Here is a 19,824-nt window from a genome sequence, read left to right as displayed (position 1 = left end):
TCTTTGCCAGGCAGTGGTGGCACACGCCTTTAATCCCAGCACTTAGGAGGCAGAGGCAAGTGGATTTCTGAGTTTGAGGCCAGCCTGGTCTACAGAGTGAGTTCTAGGACAGCCAGGGCTACAACAGAGAAACCCTGTCTCAAAAAAAAAAAAAAAAAAAAAAAAAAAAAAAAAGACTATCTTTTAGGATCATTCCTGAATGGGAGCTTTCAGGTCCCTCATTCCCAGGATCTAAGCCTGGGACTCACCTAAGTGCAGAAGCAGCAGTGTTGCATGCCAGGAGCCTTGAGTTTTGGATAGTGAGGTGGGGTGGTTGGGATAAGGCCGGTGCCTGGCTGGGGTCAGCTCCCCCTCCACCAGCCTCCCCCTCCCAGCACCAGCCTGTTTGAGACCCTTAGGGATGCTCTTTGATCTTACTCCTTCCTAATTCTGTGCCTTGGAGCTAGAAGCTGCCCCCAGGTCTCCTGACCCACGTGCTGCTTTCCAACAGCATCAGATATTCAGACAAGCAAAAAGGACGCGGAGCTTGCTCTGGCCCGAGGAGAGGCTCGATATAGCTCGGAGAGTGGTGACTTCCTGCTCAAGAATTTCCTATCTTGGAGTCCTGAGATTCTCTCTGCCTGACTTTGCAGATTCTCCGGAGGCAACTTGTTCATCTGTCTCCTCTCTCAGCCCTCACAGTGGGTGGCACCAGGAAAAGGGAAAGCTGGCGTTCCAGTGTCCCCTAGACCTAGAAAATTGGTTAAAAAGGAAAGTGGCCCAGTCCCATTCCCCATCCCCACTCTAGCCCTTCCCACCACCATCCCATCCCCCACCCCCACCCTGGTCCTCGGGGCAGTCAGGGTGTTCGGCTTCTCCAGAATAAGGAGGCCAGACTGCCAAATTAGCATCTGCAGGAACCCCTGGGAGCAGAAATCTAAAAACAACTAAACGACAACCGAGGAGGTCAGAGGCCTGGAGCAGTAAAAATCGAGAAAGGCGGTGGTAGGCTAGCCTCCCGTGCGCAGGCCTGCAAACTGGTTCCCGACCTGATGCTTCAGCTCCTCTGTCTGCCCTTCCAGGAGCCCTTGCCACAGTCCCCTGGGACCCGCAGACTGCTCACTCTGAAAGGCGCTTGATCCCTAATCAAGCGGGTGGCATTTGGGGAGATCCTTCTTGATGGCCAGGTACCAGGACTCGAGCTTTGGGTGAAGTCCCTCTCCTTGGATGCATCACTCTGCAGAGTCCAGATGGCCAAAGGCAGATGCACTTCTGTTTGACTCTGATTTCTTATAAGAGCCGGAAGTATGCTGGAGGAGGGCAGAGCCTGTGTTTCGGGGCATCACAAGAGGGAGAGATGGAGCTTTGGTTCCAGCTGGACACCATAATCCTTCTAGGTCCAGGGAACTGAACCCAAAGTGAGACCCAGGATGAGCTATGTCCTGTGGGGGAGACACAGGAAAGAGAAAGCGCAGGGACTTTTGTCCAGTGGTCTGAAGAATTTAGTCAGACGCTGGGGTTAGTCCCAGCACTCAGGAGCCAGAGGCTGGCAGATCTCTGAGTTTGAGACCAGCCTGGTCTAAAGAGTGAGTTCCTGGACAGCCACACACAAGGCCAGTGGAAGATGCTTGGTGTCTTCTATCGACCTCCACCTTATTCCTTTGTTTGTTTGTTTGTTTGTTTGTTTGTTTGTTTGTTTGTTTGTTTTTTGAGACAGGGTTTCTCTGTGTAGCCCTGGCTGTCCTGGAACTTACTCTGTGGACCAGGCTGGCCTTGAACTCAGAAATCCATCTGCCTCCCAAGAGCTGGTATTAAAGGTGTGCACCACCACCACCTTATTCCTTTGAGACAGTGTCTCTCACTGAAATCCAGAGCTAGCCAGAATGCCTGAGGGAATCTCCCTTGTCTCTGCCCCACCCCAACCTCCCCACCCCCCACCCCCGCACTAGGGTTAGAGGCATGTGTGTGCACAGTTACACTACTTTCACTGTAGGTGCTGGGAATTCAGGTCCTCGTGGCTGCACAGCTGTGAGCCATGTCCCCAGTCCATGCTAGACGTTTCATAAACAATATTTCATTGAACTTCCACACAACCCTAGAAGTAGTCAGATCACTTTTTTTTTTTTTTTTTTTTTTTTTTTTTTTTTTTTTTTTATGAAAAGCAGACTTTGGAGAAATCAACCCCACTGCCAAGGCCACAGGAGTCCCGAGAGCATCTAAGCCAGACCCTCCTACGGCCAGGCACCATTTCTCTCTGGAGTGGCTCTGTGGTCTGTGACTCACAGAGTCCCATTGGGAATGGAGCTGCACCCTGATGTGTGGCAGAGATCCCCACATCCTGGAGTTTGCCCTGCTCCTGGCTGCCTTGCAGTGGAACCTGGCTGCCTCCCCTGACCTCAGCCACAGACAAAGAGCACACCAGCTCTGGATTTCAAGTCACTCACCTCTGCCAGCCCAGTCTTCTTATCTCTAAGATGATGTCATAGCATTTGTTTAACCCTTGGGTTAAAGTGACCTGCTAAATAACTGCCTCCAAGGGCTGCTCCCCTCCATCATCTCCGGGTCTGCACGCTCCCCGCCCTGCCTTTCTCTGAAGCAGTGAGGATCTGTTCTCTCTGCTTTGCCTCTCCCCCAGGTGCACCAGCCAGGGGTCCTCGGTGGCTTCCCCTGAGCAGCTGCCAGTGTCCCTTGGACTTCAAGGGTTACTGCTACTCACACCACAGGGAAGTAAAAAAAAATGATAACTATGGGGGAAGTGGCCATTGCTGGATCCTTACAGTCCCCACAAACCTCCCTTCTGAGGCAGGCAGCAGCTGACTCAGGTACTCATGAAGGGCTCTCTATTCCATTCTACCACAAAGGCCTTGCACCTTGCCTCCTCTGAGGGCTCCCACGGGGAGCCAGGTCTGGTCTCAAGAGGGCAGTTTGTGTTTCTGCTGAGCCTTGAAATCTCCCATCTTCTCAGCTTTCGTTTTTCTCAGGGACAAAGATCCCCTCTGGGTCCTTCCTGCTCTGCCAGGAAGAGAAGGCAAATGGATAGGTGGAAGCTATCTCACGTCTGAGCCTGCCCTGGCACTCCAGGAGAGGAGGAAGCCTGGCCAACTCACCTCCAGGCTACCTGGATGACGTGTGCTCCCTCTGTCTCTCCAGGAGTAAATATTGGAATAAATTCATTTACCGGCTGTTTAATTAAGAGCAAAGTCAGTAAGGGCTCCTGAGTGGTGGGAAGAAGTACTCAGAGATAGCAGCACCCAGGGGACCCATGGGCAGGCTCCCCAGGGAAGTGCAGGCCACAAAACCCTTTCTTCCCCTAGCTACGTGAGCCTCTGTCCAATGCCACCAACTTGTGAGGCTGGGCTGGACACTTGGAATGCAGGCCTCTGGAGAGGTCGGTTTCTTGCCAGGCCATTTGGCACGTGTCTAACTCAGGATAGCCTGGTATTTTAGGTATTGTACCTGGTCACGCCACCGTCGTTTGGTCACCTGGGCACTCACCTGTCAGTGACCGCACATTCAGGCATGCCTGATCATTCAGGTATAAGGTCCCTGAACCACGCTGATCGGTCAGGTGAGTTCCAGTGAGTAGGTCTGGTATCTGTCACACCATGTAGTCGGGTTGTGTTCCTGGGAGACACGAGTGGCTTACTGCACTCAGGTCACAGGACTCATTCCAGACGAAGCCGAATATAAAGCTAAACTCCTTCCTCTTCCTTACTCTTTAGTATCCTGGGCCCATCCACTGTGACCCCAGATGCTGACCTTTGTGTGCCCCTCCCTCTTCTATGTCAAGCCACCCCTGGCTGTGCTGGGGTCCCAGGGGCTCCCAGGAGTTAGAGAAAACAGGAAACTGGCCTGAAAGGAACTTAGGGAAACCAGCAATGACTCCAAGGCTACAATCTCCCCAGGGCTGGGTTCACTGGACTCCCTGCTATCAGCAGGTCTAGTGCTGGGCCTCAGAGAGTAGCTTCCTCCCTAGCCCTAGGTCCAGTCTGGCCTAGCTCAGCTATGTCCGTGAGTTGGGACTTTGAGCAAGGGGGCACATTCTGCCCAGGCATTTCTCTGGGTTGTGCTAATCCTCAGAGGCATGACTCATGGCCATAGGCTATCTTCTTCTCTCCAGCCACAGATTGGGGGTGGGGGACAAAGTCAGCACTGGCATGGTGCCAATCAAAGCCAATCACCCTGGGGAGTGGTAGGGCTAGAGAGGGCTCTGGGCACTTCCTGGCTGTGATAGCAGAGAGAGGCAGGTTCCTGGGCTCTGGCTGGGTACTGAGCACAATCAAGGGCTTGGCTTTAATATAAAATGCCACACAATTATATACCAACCAAAGCCACATCTTTTATCTCTGCTGCAGAGGTCCAGAAGCCCTGATCGTTTCTATCCCAGTAAATTCACCTTCTCCCTTCAGCTGGATAGTTTTGGTTTTTTTTATAGCTCTCTCCAAATCCAGAGCAGGGGCATGGCGCTTGGCACCCTGCAGGCTCAGACCAGAGAACTGTGGGGCAAGGATGGGGAAGAGGTGTCTCTCCACAGGCCGGGGCCACTGACCTTTCTCCTCTCCTCCAGCCCCATCCTTTCTCTAGGCAGCAGAATCCGCATCGGAGCTAGAGGCTTGGGTTGTCCATTCCTCTATTTCCTGGCTGGTAGTCATGGCTGGCTGGAGCCAGGGGAGTATCCATGGCAAGCAACCCACTTGGTACCTTTTCACCAGAGCCATCTTTTCAAGGTTTGCCCACAAGAGTTGCAGAAGAGAGGCTATGCATCATATGGGGAGGGCAAGGAATTATGGGCTAGCTGTGGTCCACTTAACCTCCCCTCTGCGGTTGATTTTCCTCATTCAGCAATGCTAACACCAGTTCCCCATTCTGTCTCAGGGGAGCCTCTTTAGCGAGGGACAGTCACCTGCATTCCCACAGGCTTGCAAATCTATTTCTCTTACCACACTTTTGCTCCTGGCCAGGGTGCTCTGTGTACCTGTCAGCCAGAAACACCTCACACAGCTCTGGCTTTAAGGCTCTGGGAGTATCACAGATGACTCTGTCAGTCACCCTGCATCCATCCATCCTTCAGTGGAGTGGAGAGTGGGGGACGGTATGGGGGAGGCTATGTGTAGGTGATCCTGTCCTAGGTCCCAGGATTTCCCCCACCCGCCACCCTCTTTTCCTTTAAAATTTACTTTTATGTAGTACGCATGTGTGTGTGTGTGTGTGTGTGTGTGTGTGTGTGTGTGTGTGTGTGTGGTGTGCTATGTGTACAACAAAGGTGCCTGCCATACAATAACACACATTCGAAAGTCAGAGGACACCTTTCAGGAGTTGACTTGATTCTCCCTTTCTATGTGATGCAATTCGGGGGACATGGAGTTACATGAAAAGCCTTTTACCTGCTGAGCCATCTCACAACCTACAGCCTCTGATCCCTCTCCCTAGGACCTCCCTTCCTAACGTCCATCCTCAGAACCCCCTAGAGGCTAGTCTGTCCTTCAGGCTTTGCTGGATTCCGGGTATCCATGTGTCAAGACTTGGGGCTCCCTCCTGTCCTTCTACTGCACCTCTCTAAGTCTCCCTCCATCCCACAGTCACAAGAGGCCCAGGCTGGAGACTTATAATTCACACCTTTAGTTTTCCTTCCCTGGAGCAGGGCAGGGGAAAGGCCTCAACTTTGCTGTTTTCCCTAAGAAGGGGTAGGTGGGGGTGAGGTTGGGGTTTTGGGTTTAATTATGGAGCAAGAACTTGGTTATCAGGTGCTCCCATAAGGCATATGACACCTTCTCCCCGCACCCAGCTAATGAGACGGTACCAGGCAGCTGGCAGGTGGGCTCTGTAATTTAGGGGCCTGATTGCAGAGGCGGCGAGTGCCTTTAACTTGATCAGGGCAAACGCCTCTGACTTTTTCTGACTCAACTAAGGGTTGTGGGGTGGGGGTGGGGGGCTGAGTTCTGGTCTCTGTCTAACGTGTTGCAACATGGCAAGCATCTCAGTGGTATGGTGGGTAAGTTCCAGTGGCCTCTAGTTCAAAGTGGCTGTGTAAGGCACTGTCCTGAGCTGCTTGGTGACAGACGATGCAGAAAAGAAAGTCAAGGTCCCCAACTGCACCTCAGGCCAAGTCTTCATAGGCACCTGCCTCAAAGCTGCCACCGTCAGCAAGAGTGTCTGTCACTGACAGCAGGCAGGAAGCTCTGACAACCTTCTGAGACCCTCACAGAAACTTTCTCTCTGAAACCTGACAACAGTTAGTGAGTGATTCATCTTGGTTAGCCTGTCACTAAAATTCCTTCCCTGGGGGGGAGATTCGAACAACACCTGCTCCCTCCTCCCAAGGTCTTGATGACAAACCAAAGCTCAGTTCTACCACATTTCATCCAATGAGTTGATTGGGTTTCATTGTAGGACACAGATGACAGCTCCTGACAGGGTCACGGATGACCCAAAGCAACTGGACATGAAGGTCTGGCTCCAGCATGGATGATGGTTTCCCCATAACTGCACAGATGGCCACCTCTCCTCTAGTCTTTCCCAATCTGTGCGCTCTTGTTCCTACCTGAGACCCCAAGACTGCACATAATTTACATATGGTTGGCTGGGAGGAGTGGTTGGCCCAATGACTACTGGTCTTATCCTTTTAGGAGATGTGGTTTGAATAGGAATGGCCCCCAGAGACTCATGTGTGAATGCTTGGCTCATATGAGTGGCACTATTAGAAGGTATGGCCTTGTTGGAGTAGGTGTGGCCTGTTGGAGGAAATGTGTCACCATGGGGGCAGGCTTTAAGGTCTCAGGCAGCTCACTTCTGCTGCCTAAGGTTCAAGTAGAACTCTCAGCTCCTTCTCCAGCACAATGTCTGCATGCTGCCAGGCTTCCTGCCATGATGATAATGGACTAAACCTCTGAGACTGTAAGCCGGACGCAATTAAATGTTTTTCTTTTTAAGAGTTGCCATGGTCATGGTGTCTCTTTCCAGCAATAAACCCTAACTAAGACAGAAGGGAATGTCGGTGGTCTACAGGCCTTGAACATGATGGACTCTCAAAAATAGATACAGCTGATCTCAGTTTGACCCAGAAGACAGTGACTTATATATTCTTCATATGCCATCCACCATCAGGTGACCCCGTAAGAACAAATCGACCCCATCCTACACACTGAGAGACTGAGAATAAAGTAGTAATTTTTCACAGGGATAGACTAGCACCCAGCAAGATGACTGCTTGGGCATGCAAATATGCAGCTCCCTTTAGGTAAACAAGTCTCTTGTCCCTGTATTTCTTTTTTTTTTTTTTGTTTTGTTTTTGTTTTTTGTTTTTTTTTTTGTTTTTGTTTTTGTTTTGTTTTGTTTTTCGAGACAGGGTTTCTCTGTGTAGCCCTGGCTGTCCTGGACCTCACTTTGTAGACCAGGCTGGCCTCGAATTCAGAAATCCGCCTGCCTCTGCCTCCCGAGTGCTGGGATTAAAGGCGTGCACCACCACGCCCGGCCCTTGTCCCTGTATTTCATATGTCCCTCCCTCTTCTAAGTCTACAGGATGAATTTGTACACTATGTTTGCTGAAGTCATATCTGGAACCCTCCTACAGTTCAGGGATGTAACACTCCTCACCCTTAGGGTTGAGGTGTCTGGATCCCCAGGAGAAGTTCTTCAGGTATGCCATCTTGACCATCGAATAAGCAGCCTGTAGTGTCTACGACGGGAAGGAAAGGGGAGGTGGAGAGAGAAGCAGGTAGGCCCTTTCTTGCCTTCATGCTTGGTCATCCACACAATTCGATGTACGTGTGCTTGCATAGTGTTGAAGATGGATGGAACTCAAAGCCTTTCGTATGCCAGGTAATTGCTCTACTATTGAGCCACACTCCAGCCCCCAAGCAAGATTCTAGACAACACTTCTACAGAGAAGAACTGCCTTAATTCAAGCAGGAATCATCGTGCCAACTGAATAAAGCCCACAGATGCCAGCCCAGTGTGTCAGAAGACACAGGGCCACACTAGTCCTGTAGGGACAGAAGTGGTGGCAGGACTAGGCAAGTGACCCAGGTAGCAGGCTTGGGGCCTGGCATTAAGGAGGAAGCCATTGAGTGTGAACAGGATGTTCCTGCTTTGTTTGCTTTTCTCTGCAGGGTAGAAGGCAGGAGATGGCCTGGGAGGCTGGCACACTGTCAAGCCCCTCCTCCTCCGGCTACAAGCAACTTAGCATCCACAGCACTGGCAGACTTCCTCTGCAACCCTCCGTTCACCTCTCAGACTTACACTTATGCTCCTTACTCCACATCTGCCCTGGAAGAGGCCACCAGTCAGGTGACTAAGCCCATCTCACTCCAGGGTTGGGCAAGTGCTGAGCAAACCGAGACAGCGAGCGGGTCACCCACCCAAAGCTTCCAAGTTGGCAAGTTCAATGCTACCTTGTGGTCATTAACAGTCTGGACCTCCAGCTCCTCCTGACTCCTTTTCCCTCACTGCCTTCTTTCTCCTCTTGGCTCCTGTTCTATCTTCCCACTTCCTCCTCTCTCCTCTGGTTAGCTTCTGATCTTCAGTTCCACCATCTTGGTTCTCCAGACCCTGGAGAATCCTGGTGTGTTCTGTGTTGGACCTCAGGGATGTGATGGCCCAAGACATAGTCTCTAGTGAGTCTTAGAAACTCACAAGTGTGGCGGCTGGAGAGATAGCTGAGCGGTGAAGAGCGCTGACTGCTCTTCCAAAGGTCCTGAGTTCAATTCCCAGCAACCACATGGTGGCTCACAACCATCTGTAATGGGATCTGATGCCCTCTTCTGGTGTGTCTGAAGACAGCTACAGTGTGTATTCATATGCATAAAATAAATAAATATACCTTTAAAAAAAAAAGAAAGAAACTCACAAGTGAATAAAAGAGCAGACACGGAGACATAGTGCTTGGAAGATATACGAGAACCCTATGTAGAAGACGAGTGTTTCAGGCTGAGGACTGACCAAGCCTGTCTACACAGCATCAAGAACCATGTATGTCAGGGAGACAGTAACTTGGCAAGGGTTTTGAAGTATGAATAGGAGTTTACTAGGCTAGAGGTGAAGGAGAAAGCCTCTCTAGTGGGTGAGGAATGTGTGGGAAGTTTAAGAATGAGTCATAGACCTGTATACAATACAAGTGACAGACGTGTACCATAAGGGGGAAAAGTCAATATGAGTTGGTGAGGAAGGCAGAACCAGGTCACAAAGGACCTGATGTGTCATGCCTCTATGACAAAACCCCTGCTTGAGCCAGACAAGTCCCACAGACTGAAAATGAAGAGAGAAAGCTGTGTATATGTGGGTTTGATATTGGTAAGCGGCCATCAAATTCCAGGGATGTGCTTGGTGACTCCAAAGCCTCTGCTGGGAATTACTGGAGGAGGAGGGGAGCCTTCTGTCAGAGCTCTGGTTTCGGTTATGGTCTCTGGTGGCCCACTGAGGCAAGAACTGTGACAGGTGCATGCTGGGGACAGTTTCCAAGTACAGCTAATAGGTTTTGGCATCTCTGGGGCAGTGTGTCACCTCCATCTGCCTGTCCCCTGGCCCATCCAATACTCCCCTGAACACGTCCCTATGTTCTCACCAGGTCCTTCTCCTGGCCCCCCACAGTCCACCTGACCACATCTGGAAACAATACCTGGATTCTTCAGAGTAAACCACTGAGCAGATGTTTTCCACTGGACTTGAGGCCAGCTCTACAATGAACTTACACAATGAGTTTTAGGGTTCGTCTTTGATCTTTCTAGCAATCAATGAACTCTTTTATCCAAGTTTCAGATTTCTTAAGGTTTTCTAAGATAACCTATTGCTACCATCCTCATTGCTGGAAAGTGATTGGTTGCTCTGAGCACCCACAGTAATACAGGGATGAGTCTTTGACCCCATTCCAGGGGTGAGCAAGCCCCAGCCCCACCTTCAAGAACTGTCCTACCCAATCTTGCCGGGAGAGCCTCTCAGTGCCCTGCCTGCCCTGCCGGCCTCACCAGCATCCTCACCAAACACTGCTCCAGTCTTGTTGCTAAGGGACACCTTCCCATTTACTCAGGCTCTGTGGGATGGCTTTGTTGCCATGGCAATGCATCAATGTGGAGAGGGAGAGGGAGAGAGAGCATACTCTTGTGTGTGGTAAGTGTTGGGACTACTGCTGAATGCAGGGGTGGGGTTCTAATTTGATGATTGCCAGGGTCAACAAGGCAGGTGTGTCTACCCTGACTTAAAGCCTTCTGGGGACACAGTTATCATTCCACTGAAGTCTAGAGTTGTGTGTGTGTGTGTGTGTGTGTGTGTGTGTGTGTGTGTGTGAGCATGTGTGAGTGTGAGCATATGTATATGTGAGTGCAAGTGTGTGTGAGTGTGAGCATGTGTGTATGTGAGCGTGTGTGTGCATGTGTGTGTGTGTGTGTGTGTGTGTGTGTGTGTATGTGTGTGTGTGTGTGTATGTGTGTGTGCCAGAAGAGCTTTACAGCTGGCCAAGCTCTCCCTGTTGGATGCTGTGAGCCTTCTGGGGAAAGAAGTGGAACATGCTTGAACTTTGGGTTTACAGAAATTATTCAAATGTGCTGCCCACACAGTCTGGGAGGCAGAGCGGTTTCCAGATTCCCCATATATCCCTCAGGCACCTAAGGATGCCATCCAATCTGCAGAGCACTGACAAAGAGGGAGGGGTTGCCCTGCTCCTCACTCGGACCCTGTGATGCTCAGGTCTGCCAGAATCGCAGCACTGCAAGGGCCACCCTGGCCTCCCACGAGTCCTCAAGTTCTCCCCAAGAGGAGGGAAGGGGATGCTGAAGGAAGGACCCGAGGAGTGGGGCTCTTAGGACAGGGGTCGACAGTCTGCAAGAAGGGGAGAAGTATGGATGGGGGGCATATTTACATCTCGGAACTCACGGCAGCCTCGTGGGGGGTGGATCGTTACCATAGATAGAAAATAAGCCAGAGCTAGGACAGACCAAGGTGACACAGACTGTGGGGCTTCACAGCCCGAGGTCTTGATCAGAGGGCAGCAGAATAGATGTCCCACAGTAGCAGGAGGCACCGTTTAGTACTGCCAACAACTGAGCTGTCTGAAGAGATATGTGCAAGAAGATAGGTGTGGTTGAGTGGGGGACACGAGAGCTTTAAAGGAAGTCTTGGAAGGATGCAGACAGACAGCAGGAAATGATGGTTCAAGCTCCACATGTCACTTCCTATGCCCGGATGGGCGTGAAGTGCCCACTGCATACTCGTGACCCAGCTGGAGTCCTGCCAACATCAGACACTCACTCTTACCTAGTTAGCCCTTCTCCCCACTTACATGTCAGGGAATGCCAAGGCCCTGTGTGACTGGGCTCCACCATCTGAAGCCATTGGTGCCTTTATGTTTGTTTGTCTGTTTGTTTGTTTTTGAAACAAGCTCTAAGTAGCCCATGTTAGCCCCCAGCTCACTATCCTCTCGCCTCAGTTTTCCTAGAGTTGGGATAACAGGTGTTCCACCACACAGCTAAGACAATGCCTCAATTTACATTTTTATCATTTTTTATTATTGGTACTGGGATTTGAACCTAGGGCTTTGTGACTGCTGGGTAAGCTCTCTAACTACATTACAGCTCTAGCTCTTTATCCTTTAGATATCCAGCTTGGACTCAATCCCTAGACCAGATATGTCTTGAGCTTTCCACAGTTTTGCCTCTGCCTCCCAAGGAGCTGGAATCACAGCCATGAGCCCCTCTTAGACAATGCCTTTAAAGGGAGGTGAGCTCAGAATTCTGAGGGCAAATACACGCTGGAGACAGGATGATTTGACAGTCTTGGGCCAGGTCGCTGGCCTTATACTGTCTCCACTGTTACCTGTCCTTTGAGAAGCTGTGCTGGGACAGAATAAAGCTTCTGCCCTCTGCTCCGGACAATGTCGCCTTGACACATGACGGTCCCTCTTCACACCTCTCTCTCCGTGGACAGTGAACTGCATGAGAACAGGGCTTGAGCAGAAGGACCTAGGACAGTAGTATACAGCGAGGGCTTCTTAAATGCTTGTTGGGTGGACCAATGACGGTAACCATCTTTACTGCTTGTCAAGTCTGTGAACCAAGCCCTGGGCTAGGTCTTTAGCATTTATTGTCTCTGATTTGCACCACAGATGCATGAGATTAACTTTAGTGTCTTTGTCCTATAGGGTGTAAAATCAGGCTCAGAAAGGTTAGGTCACTTGCCCAAGGTCACACAGTAGTAAAGAGAGCTGAGTATGAAGGCACACTAAAGCCCCAGGGCCCTGTCCAGCCTGGACTCTCTTTACTCTTTTTTTTTCTGGTAGCACAGGCATACGGTTCTACGAATGTTCTAACCATCCCTCAAATCAGGTCCTCCTCTCTCTGCTACTGGGGTGCCACAGTCTAAGACTGTATCACTCGTCACCAGGCTTGACTTCTGACCTTGACCCCGGCCGCTGGAGAGGGTGCCCTAAGGTGACCTGGTGAGATCTCTTTCCTGAGCTGCTCCGTGCTGCTCCGTGTCACCCTGCTGAACCGTGAATCACCTCTGTTCTCTTCCTGTGACCCTCAGCTCAGACGGAGCACGGGGACTGTCCCCGGCGGTCACCCAGCACTGACCTCTGCACTGTATTAGTGCACAACGGGACCGTGTTCTGAAGGCTCAGTTGCCATCCTGTGGCTGCAGGGGGCAAAACCCTGGAGTCAGGGTCCGATGGTCACTGAGCATGGACCCCTGAGGGTAGTGGGGCCCCAGACCACCCTCTCTTCTCTTTGACTCTCAAGCTCCGAGATGAGTGACTTCAATCTTCCACCTGTTCCCAATCATGACATACACTGCCATAGTTCCAAAAGCGACAGTCATTTGTTCACAGACTGGACCCTCCAAAAGCATGCTCTCCTCCCCCTTCCTCCCTCTTCCCCCCTCCACATTCTCTTTATAAGCTGGTTACCTCAGGTGCTTGTTATAGCAATGGAAAGCAGACTTAAGCGTCTTTCTCATTTGCTTCCCTTCCGTACAAACTCCTGGAGGGGAGGGTCCAGGGTGTTATTTATCCTCTGGGCTCAGAAACCTGATTACTGCTTGACATGCAGAAGATGTTCAGAAACTGTTTATTGAGACCTTTTGACCTTACCCCCTGGCTCTCTGAAATTCTACCCTTTGGCCCCATCTTCTCTAATCCTCTAAATACTTAGGCATAGTCCAGCCCTCCAACCTTCCCTGGCATTGACATAGCCTCCCTGCTCCCTGTCTTTGTCATTGTCTTCCTCCTCCTCCTCCCTCCTTCTCCTCCCCCTCCCCCTTTCTTTTCCTCCTCCTCTTCTAGAGAGCATGTCTCACTCCGTGGCTGGCCTAGAATTCATTGGGGAAACCAGGCTGATCTTGAACTTATAGTGATCCTCCTGCCTCTTCCTCCTGAGTGCAGGCCCTCCCCACCACGCCTAAGCCTAGGTTTTCCTAGTTACTCATGGAACAGGACAGGTATCCTCTGTCCCAAATCCAGAGGCTTGGCTGTAGGCACTCTTTGCAGCCCTTCAGCTTGTAGCAGCCACAGCTGCATAAAACACTCATTCCCAGAAAAATCTCCATGCCCTGGTAGGGAAGGTAGCAAAGAGCTGGTAGGCCCTTGTGGGATGTCAGCCACCCATAAGTCACTCTCATGTGGCTGTGACCTCAGGACTCTGTCTTTTAGAAGAAAACTGTCCTCTTTCCAACACCACATTCTCCTCAAAGCAGCCTTCTCAAGGGCACCCAGATTGCAGAAGCTATGTGCCATATCTGCTAAAAGAACAGAGGGCAAGGACCTCTTTGATGTAGTCCCGGCAGAGCACCGGAAGCAAGGATAAAAAGGCCCCAGCATAAGAAGGCTGACCCTCAGCCCACCCCAGCGTTTTTGTGGCGTGCTTTAAACAAACAAAAGGTTTATTTATATTTAGCTTGTGTGCACGCGCGAATTTCGCCCACAGCTGTGTGTATCTAACACATATGTTCTTGGCACCATGGATCAGAAGGTGTCAGATTCCCTAGAACTGGAGCTATAGACAGTTGTGAGCAGTCATGCGGGTGCTGGAAACGGAACCGGGGTCCTCTGCAAGAGCAGTAACTGCTCAGGACTGCTTAACCATCTCTCCAGCGCCCCTGGTGGTGGTTTTTGACCCCTGACGTTAGACAGTGTGGGAGAATGATGTTTGACCTGGGTTCTAAGCCTTGTAGGACTTTGGGCTTCTTCAGTCTCCTTTCTGAGACTTAGTTTCCCCTTGTGTAAACCGAGACCTGACTTAGCATTGCCTATCTGCAAAGCTTCTTAGTTGATTCACTTGGCCAAAAAGGACAGAGTTGTTCCTCTTCATAGTGGAAGAGGGATGCTATGTGGGAAGGAACTCTTCCTCCAGGCCATGGAGAGGCAGAGATGGGGGAAGGGATCAGGGAGATATTATCAGGTAAGTGACAATTTCACACTCCATAAAAGAGAGGAGAATAGGCGAGGCCCTGTGCCCTGAGATCGCACATTAGCTCTTAGGTGCTAGGCGCTGCCCCCACTACCCTCCCCCCACCCCCCGAAATTGGCACTCAGCAGGTTGGGTAGAGACAGAGACCTGTCCGGTGTGGTCCAGGCTAAAGGGCCTCACCCTGTACTTAGTTTAGGGCCAGCTTATGAGGGGAACAGGAAGAAGCACAGGCCTTAGTTCCCAGAGTGGGAGAAAGGGGTGGCCCTGGGACAGAGGGAGAGCAAGGGATTGGCAGTGACTGTGGGCAGGGCCGGTCCGGACAAAGGCGGAGTCAACTTGTACACGTGAAAAACTCTGGCTGGGGCCCGGCTTTTGCCTTCCTCCTCCTCTTACCCACCTTCCTGCACCCCTCCCTTCTCCCTTCTCCCGCAGCTCAGGTTACAGCTTCTTTGGGGGGAAAACCGCTCACCTTTCCAGGGCCAGGAAGAGCCAGGGTCCCGAGTAGGGACCCCGGCGGGGCGCGGGGCAGGGCACCTAAGCCTGGCAGCGCGGCCGCGGAGGGCGGGAGCCGGCTCGCCACGACCGGGACACGCGCAGAGTCCGCCGCGGCGGCCAGAGAGGGGCACCGCGCCGGGCAAGCTGAGCAAAGGTAAGCCGGGCGGTCCTTAAAGGGGCCGACTGCCTTTGCGCTGGAGATTTGGGCAGAATTCCCCAGCTGCCATAGGCGATGGGCGCTCGGCAGGCGCGCTTGCGTTTTATTTTTTTATTATTTATTTATTTTTTTGGTGTGTGTGTGGGGTGAAGGATGCCCTGGGAAAGCCACTCCCAAGTTCCAGGTGCTGAGGCAGAACGCGTGCCCCGCGGGGACTCTGGATCCCGGACTCCCTTTGGCCCTGACCTCCGTCGGAACCCTACAAACGCAAAAGTTCCCCTCCCAGGCACAAGCCAGACGCTAAGTGCTTTCCTTATGGGAAGGACAAGGGTCAGGAGTCCCGATAACGAAGGGATTCAGGAGAGTGTAGGGCCAGATTGCCACCTCGAAGAGCTTTCTGGGCTTTCGTGAACTTTCCAGCCCCACAGGCCATGGGTGGTAGGCCAGAGACCTGGGGAAAACTGAGGACAGGTGAAGCCCCGAGCGCTGGCTGCGTGGTGAGGAGAGTCGCTAGGGAACGTGTCTCTTCTCTTGGGCTAAGTCCAGAGAAGCAATGATCCTCCCCTCCTGTGGACAGCGGTTGATAGCGTGTGGGAAAGGAGGGTGGGTGGCTCGCTCTTCAAACGCATGGCTTGACTGCTCTGTTTGGAGGTCACAAACAGGACTCTGAAAATGGGGTGGGTCAGAGGCTCTGTTCCACGCGGTTGGGGGACAGGCCCCTGATGGCCTTGGGGTTGTTTTCCCTGTACTGAGGGGTCAGCACCCCTCTAGGCTCCAGCGGCCTCATATATTTCTCTTAAGCTTTCCCAGGAGCAGGGGTAGAATTGTGGGATAGGGGCAGTCCTCAGAACCTTCTGAGTTCTGGCTGCTGCCATCTGCCCCTCTTTGTCATCCCAGCTCGGCCTTGAGCAATCTTCCCCAGCCTACCCAGCTGTGTTGTGTGGCCTGGGCCCCGTGGGTCGCAAAGCCCCCACCCTATCAGATGTGAGATTCAATGGAGGCACATAGCCCACAGTGAGGCGGGGTAGGTGGGGATCCAAATCCTTGTGTCTCAAGAACGCATGTCTTTGTCATGCCTTGGGCCTGGGATAGCTTCTGGGGTGTGGCCAACAGGCAGCTATGCCTGTGGACTTGGGCTGCATCGGAGGCTCCCTCTGCCCCAGCTCCTGTCTCCAATCTCTGCAATGTGCCAAGCAAGGTGTCATAATAATGTTATGATAGTTCATGAGTGTTATGATCACTAATGCACTAGCCAAGGAACAGACTGGGGGAGGGGTGGGTGAGAGTGATGTAACGGGTTCAATCCGGTCTACATCTATCTGACCCCAAGCCCGGTCCCAACTCCTGCTCTTCCTGGGCTGGAATTCCCAGGGAGGACAGGGGTAGTTCTCTAAGTAATCAGGCTCCCCAGGCAGACCCAGGCTTTACCAGAGGGACAATAATCTGAGAAACAAGTGGATTCCTAGTCTGGGATTGTTCGGGGAGGGGATAGCTGCCCTGAGATCCAGAGGGAATGGGATTGTGTTTCTCTCCAAACCCTGTGTTCTCTGTCAGTTAATTGATCCTGCTCCCAGGGGAAGAGGCCGCTCTTCATAGGGAAAAAGCCTGGCTTGGGTCTTCTGACTCCTACCTCACTCTAGCCTTCTCTTCTGCCCCTCCTCCTCTTCCTCTTCCTCTTTCTCCTCCTCTCCCTTCTCTTCCTCCTCTCCCTCCTCCTCCTCCTCCTCTTCCTCCTCCTCCTCCTCCTCCTCCTCCTCCTCGTCTTCTTCCTCCTCCTCTCCTGATTCCATCTTTCCTTCTCTGAGTTTGGGACCTGAAGATGAGAAAGGATGGTCAAATCTAAGCCATTTCTAGAATCCTCCTATTGATTTTGTGGCTCCCAGCAAACTCTCGAACTTGCTCAGTGTTCTGTTTGGAGAGGGGCTCCTGGTAGGGAGGGCTGTTATTGTATAACACATGGAAGCCGAGGTGATCATGTGGTGGTGAGGCCTGGGAAAGGCGATGTCCTAGTCATACCCCGTGGCTGACTCTGGGGCGGAAGACCATGAAACCCCGGCAAGCCAAGGCCTTGGCTAGAAGTTTCCCCCCTTTTGGTTGGAGAGGAGAGTTCTCTATAAGAAATGGGTGGGTGGGTGGGCTGAATGGAAACATGTCAGGAAAGGCCAGCAGTCTGTGCCAGGTACTAAGCCTTCTGGGTACTGGTGGGTCAGGTAGGCTGCAGGACTTTGGCAGGACCCTGCGCCTGGGGTAAGAGGACCCTTTCCTGGGACTTAATTATTTGCAGTCCTTGTTCTGCTCTGCTGTCCACAAGGGACTGACTGGCTGAGTTCCAGGTCTACCTGCTTAGCTCCACTCCTTTGGGAATAAGTCACATTTCTTTCCCTGGGCTGTGTGTCCCCCAGTAACCCTTTCTCTCCTCTTCCCTGGACCCTTCACCTTCGCTCTCTAGGCATTCACTGCTGAGCTGGCACTTTCCCATCTCAGAGGGTAGGAACACACCAAGGTTAGCACTGGCTCCTATACCTGAGTGTGCTCACGTACACACACACACACACACACACACACACAGACCTAGACCCAGAGGCTGTATATCACTATAGGGCTGGAGGCCAGACCCAGCAGGCCTGTGGCAGAGTATCAGGGGGAAGGACAGAGGATCCGGGTGCATTTCAGCCTGGTCAGTCTGCTGGAGCCGTGTGCAGAATGTTCCGAAGGCCCTGTCAGCTGAGGGGGTGGGATCGGGAGGCAGGGTCTGAGGTTTGGCTTTGGATTGAAAAGGGTCCCAGAGCTGCCTGGTAGCAAGCAGGACCCTGGTAAGTCAGGACACACTTCCAGGGAAGACACTGGCCCAAACTTTCTGGGTATGTACACCCTGGATATGCCATGCCCTCCTTTTGACTCAGGGTCTCTCCTCGTTGTCCTGGTTGTCCTCAGAATGCAGGCCAGGCTGGTTTTGAACTTACAGAGATCCACTTGCTCTCTACCTCCCAAATGCTAGGAGACTAAAGGCAAGTGCCATCATGCTGGGCTGACTCTTATTTATTTATTTATTTATTTATTTATTTATTTATTTTTAATTATGTGTGTTTAGGCCAGAGGTTGGTATTGTCAGATATCTTCTTAATTATGCTTATGGCTGTTTTGTTTTGTTTTGTTTTGTTTTGTTTTGTTTTGTTTTGTGTTTTAATCTTTCCTTGAGACAGGCTCTTGCTGAGCTTGGAGCTCATCCTTTTGGTCAGGCTAACTGGCCAGCCACCTGTCCTTGGGCTCCCCTGTTTCTGCTGCCTATTAATGGGGTTACAGGGCTGCACTGACCTTTCCATAGATGCTGGGGATTTGAACTCGTCCTCTCCCCACCCCCACCCCTACCCCCATTAGCTGATGTGTTCCTTGGGAACAGGCAAAGTGGGAAGAATGGCCCCAAATGGCTGGTTGACTTTTCTTGTTCACTATTTACAAGCGCATGTCTCCTGCCAGCCGCTGGTGGGGGCCGAGGCTCAGTGAGTATAACCCTGCCCCTGCCACTCAATAGCTGGTTGCCTTTGGGTCAGCAATTTGCTCCCCCGCAAGCTCCAACTTCCCAAATTTAAAATGGTTCATGTGGTTTTGAGGATTGCAGTGAGGTCATGTCTCCCATAGGCCTTAGCTTCTTGCCTTACCTGATGTCATCATGGAGGGCCGATGGTGCATGGAGTCTTTTCTGACGGCAGGATCTCTGTAGTAGGGAGAGACAGAAGGGCTCCATCCCAGGGTAGGAGGAGAATTCTCTTACGGCATCCCCTGCCTCACTCTGCCTTATCATCTCAGGAAATTCTGAGAAAGCTCCAGCGTGATTTCTGCCCATTCACTTTACGCCCACTCCCTCTCCAGTCTGGGGAGCCCCTTCCGCAGCCAAGCCTTCTTTCCTCTGGTCCCAGCCACCCAGCAAAGCAAACTCTTGCAGGATGAGTAGACCTCGGCAACATAGCCATCCCTTACGAGTGCTGGTGGGACTCGCTGCCTGGAAGCGGGGGTGTGACTGGTACTGGAGAGCAGGGTCTCCGGGCTAGGTGTGGCCTGCCAGGAGGTCACAGAGCCTCGCTCTTTGATCCAACTGCTATGCGGATGCCTGGATTCTGAGCTGATTCTCTCTCTCATGAGGCCTCATCTCCAGGCAAGGCAGCCTGAGGGGCTTCATGTGGGACCCAGTGGCCCTGACACGGAACTGTTCACCAGAAGCTCACTTCAGGTCTCAGTTCTGCCTGTCACTCTGAAGAGTCTTGGCAGATGACTTTCTTTCTTAGTCCAGTCTTCTTGCCTCGAGAAATAGAAGCAAGAGCAGGGATTTCTAAACCCCACCAATCTCTTGGAGGCCGCCATCCTTTGCCGGTGAGCTGTGTGGTGAGGTCCCAGGAGGGTCTTATCCTTGCAACCCTCTAAACTTCACCGCCCAGACACTTCTCCCCACTGAGGTCTGGATACCCAGTCCTTGCCATGGCTCAGAGGGGCAAAGCAAATCAAGGAGGCCTCATCCTCGAGTCATGTTGGAGGAGAAAAATACTACCAAAGAAATGGGCACAGGATTCCATGCTACATAAATATCAGATAGTCAAGGCAGGGACTGTGAGTTACGGCCCCTTCCGAATCTCACCTGCTTTTGAATGGTCTATGAACTAGGAATGGTTTTAATTTTTATTTTTTGAGTCAGGGTCTTATGTATTCCCATGCTGGCCTGGAAGTCACTATATAGCCGAGGGTAACCTTGAAATTCTATTCCTCTCTTCTCTTGGCATATGTTACCATTTACAGTTTATGTAGTACTGG

The 19,824-nt window shown here is 51.8% G+C and overlaps 1 protein-coding gene and 2 long non-coding RNA genes across 7 annotated transcripts in view; 2 read left to right on the top strand and 1 right to left on the bottom strand.

The window, feature by feature from the left end:
• Nucleotides 1–285: 285 nt before the first annotated feature.
• On the bottom strand, nt 286–3,833 carry Gm30242. Its single transcript, XR_387381.4, has 3 exons — nt 3,475–3,833; nt 1,103–1,306; nt 286–730 (listed from the first exon to the last, which is right to left on the bottom strand). It is a non-coding gene; the product is annotated as a predicted gene, 30242 (long non-coding RNA).
• Nucleotides 3,834–9,201: 5,368 nt separating this feature from the next.
• Gm30153 lies at nt 9,202–9,673 on the top strand. Its single transcript, XR_387379.2, has 2 exons — nt 9,202–9,267; nt 9,542–9,673. It is a non-coding gene; the product is annotated as a predicted gene, 30153 (long non-coding RNA).
• A 5,056-nt stretch (nt 9,674–14,729) lies between these two features.
• Nucleotides 14,730–19,824, top strand: part of Cdk18 (cyclin-dependent kinase 18) — a 26,152-nt gene continuing 21,057 nt past the window's right edge. For 2 of the 5 annotated variants that reach the window (XR_003953745.1, XR_387152.4), the window contains exon 1: nt 14,730–15,018. The gene's annotated coding sequence lies outside the window, so the exon portion shown is untranslated. The remainder of the gene's footprint in view (nt 15,019–19,824) is intronic. The other 3 variants (XR_001783189.2, XM_011247940.3, NM_008795.2) reach the window with 3 other exon arrangements.

The sequence above is a fragment of the Mus musculus genome, chromosome 1 (genome assembly GCF_000001635.26).
Source record: "Mus musculus strain C57BL/6J chromosome 1, GRCm38.p6 C57BL/6J".
NCBI classification, from domain to species: Eukaryota; Metazoa; Chordata; class Mammalia; order Rodentia; family Muridae; genus Mus; species Mus musculus.
Note: the sequence above shows the minus strand (reverse complement) of the source record. Positions and strands in the feature narration are given on the sequence as shown.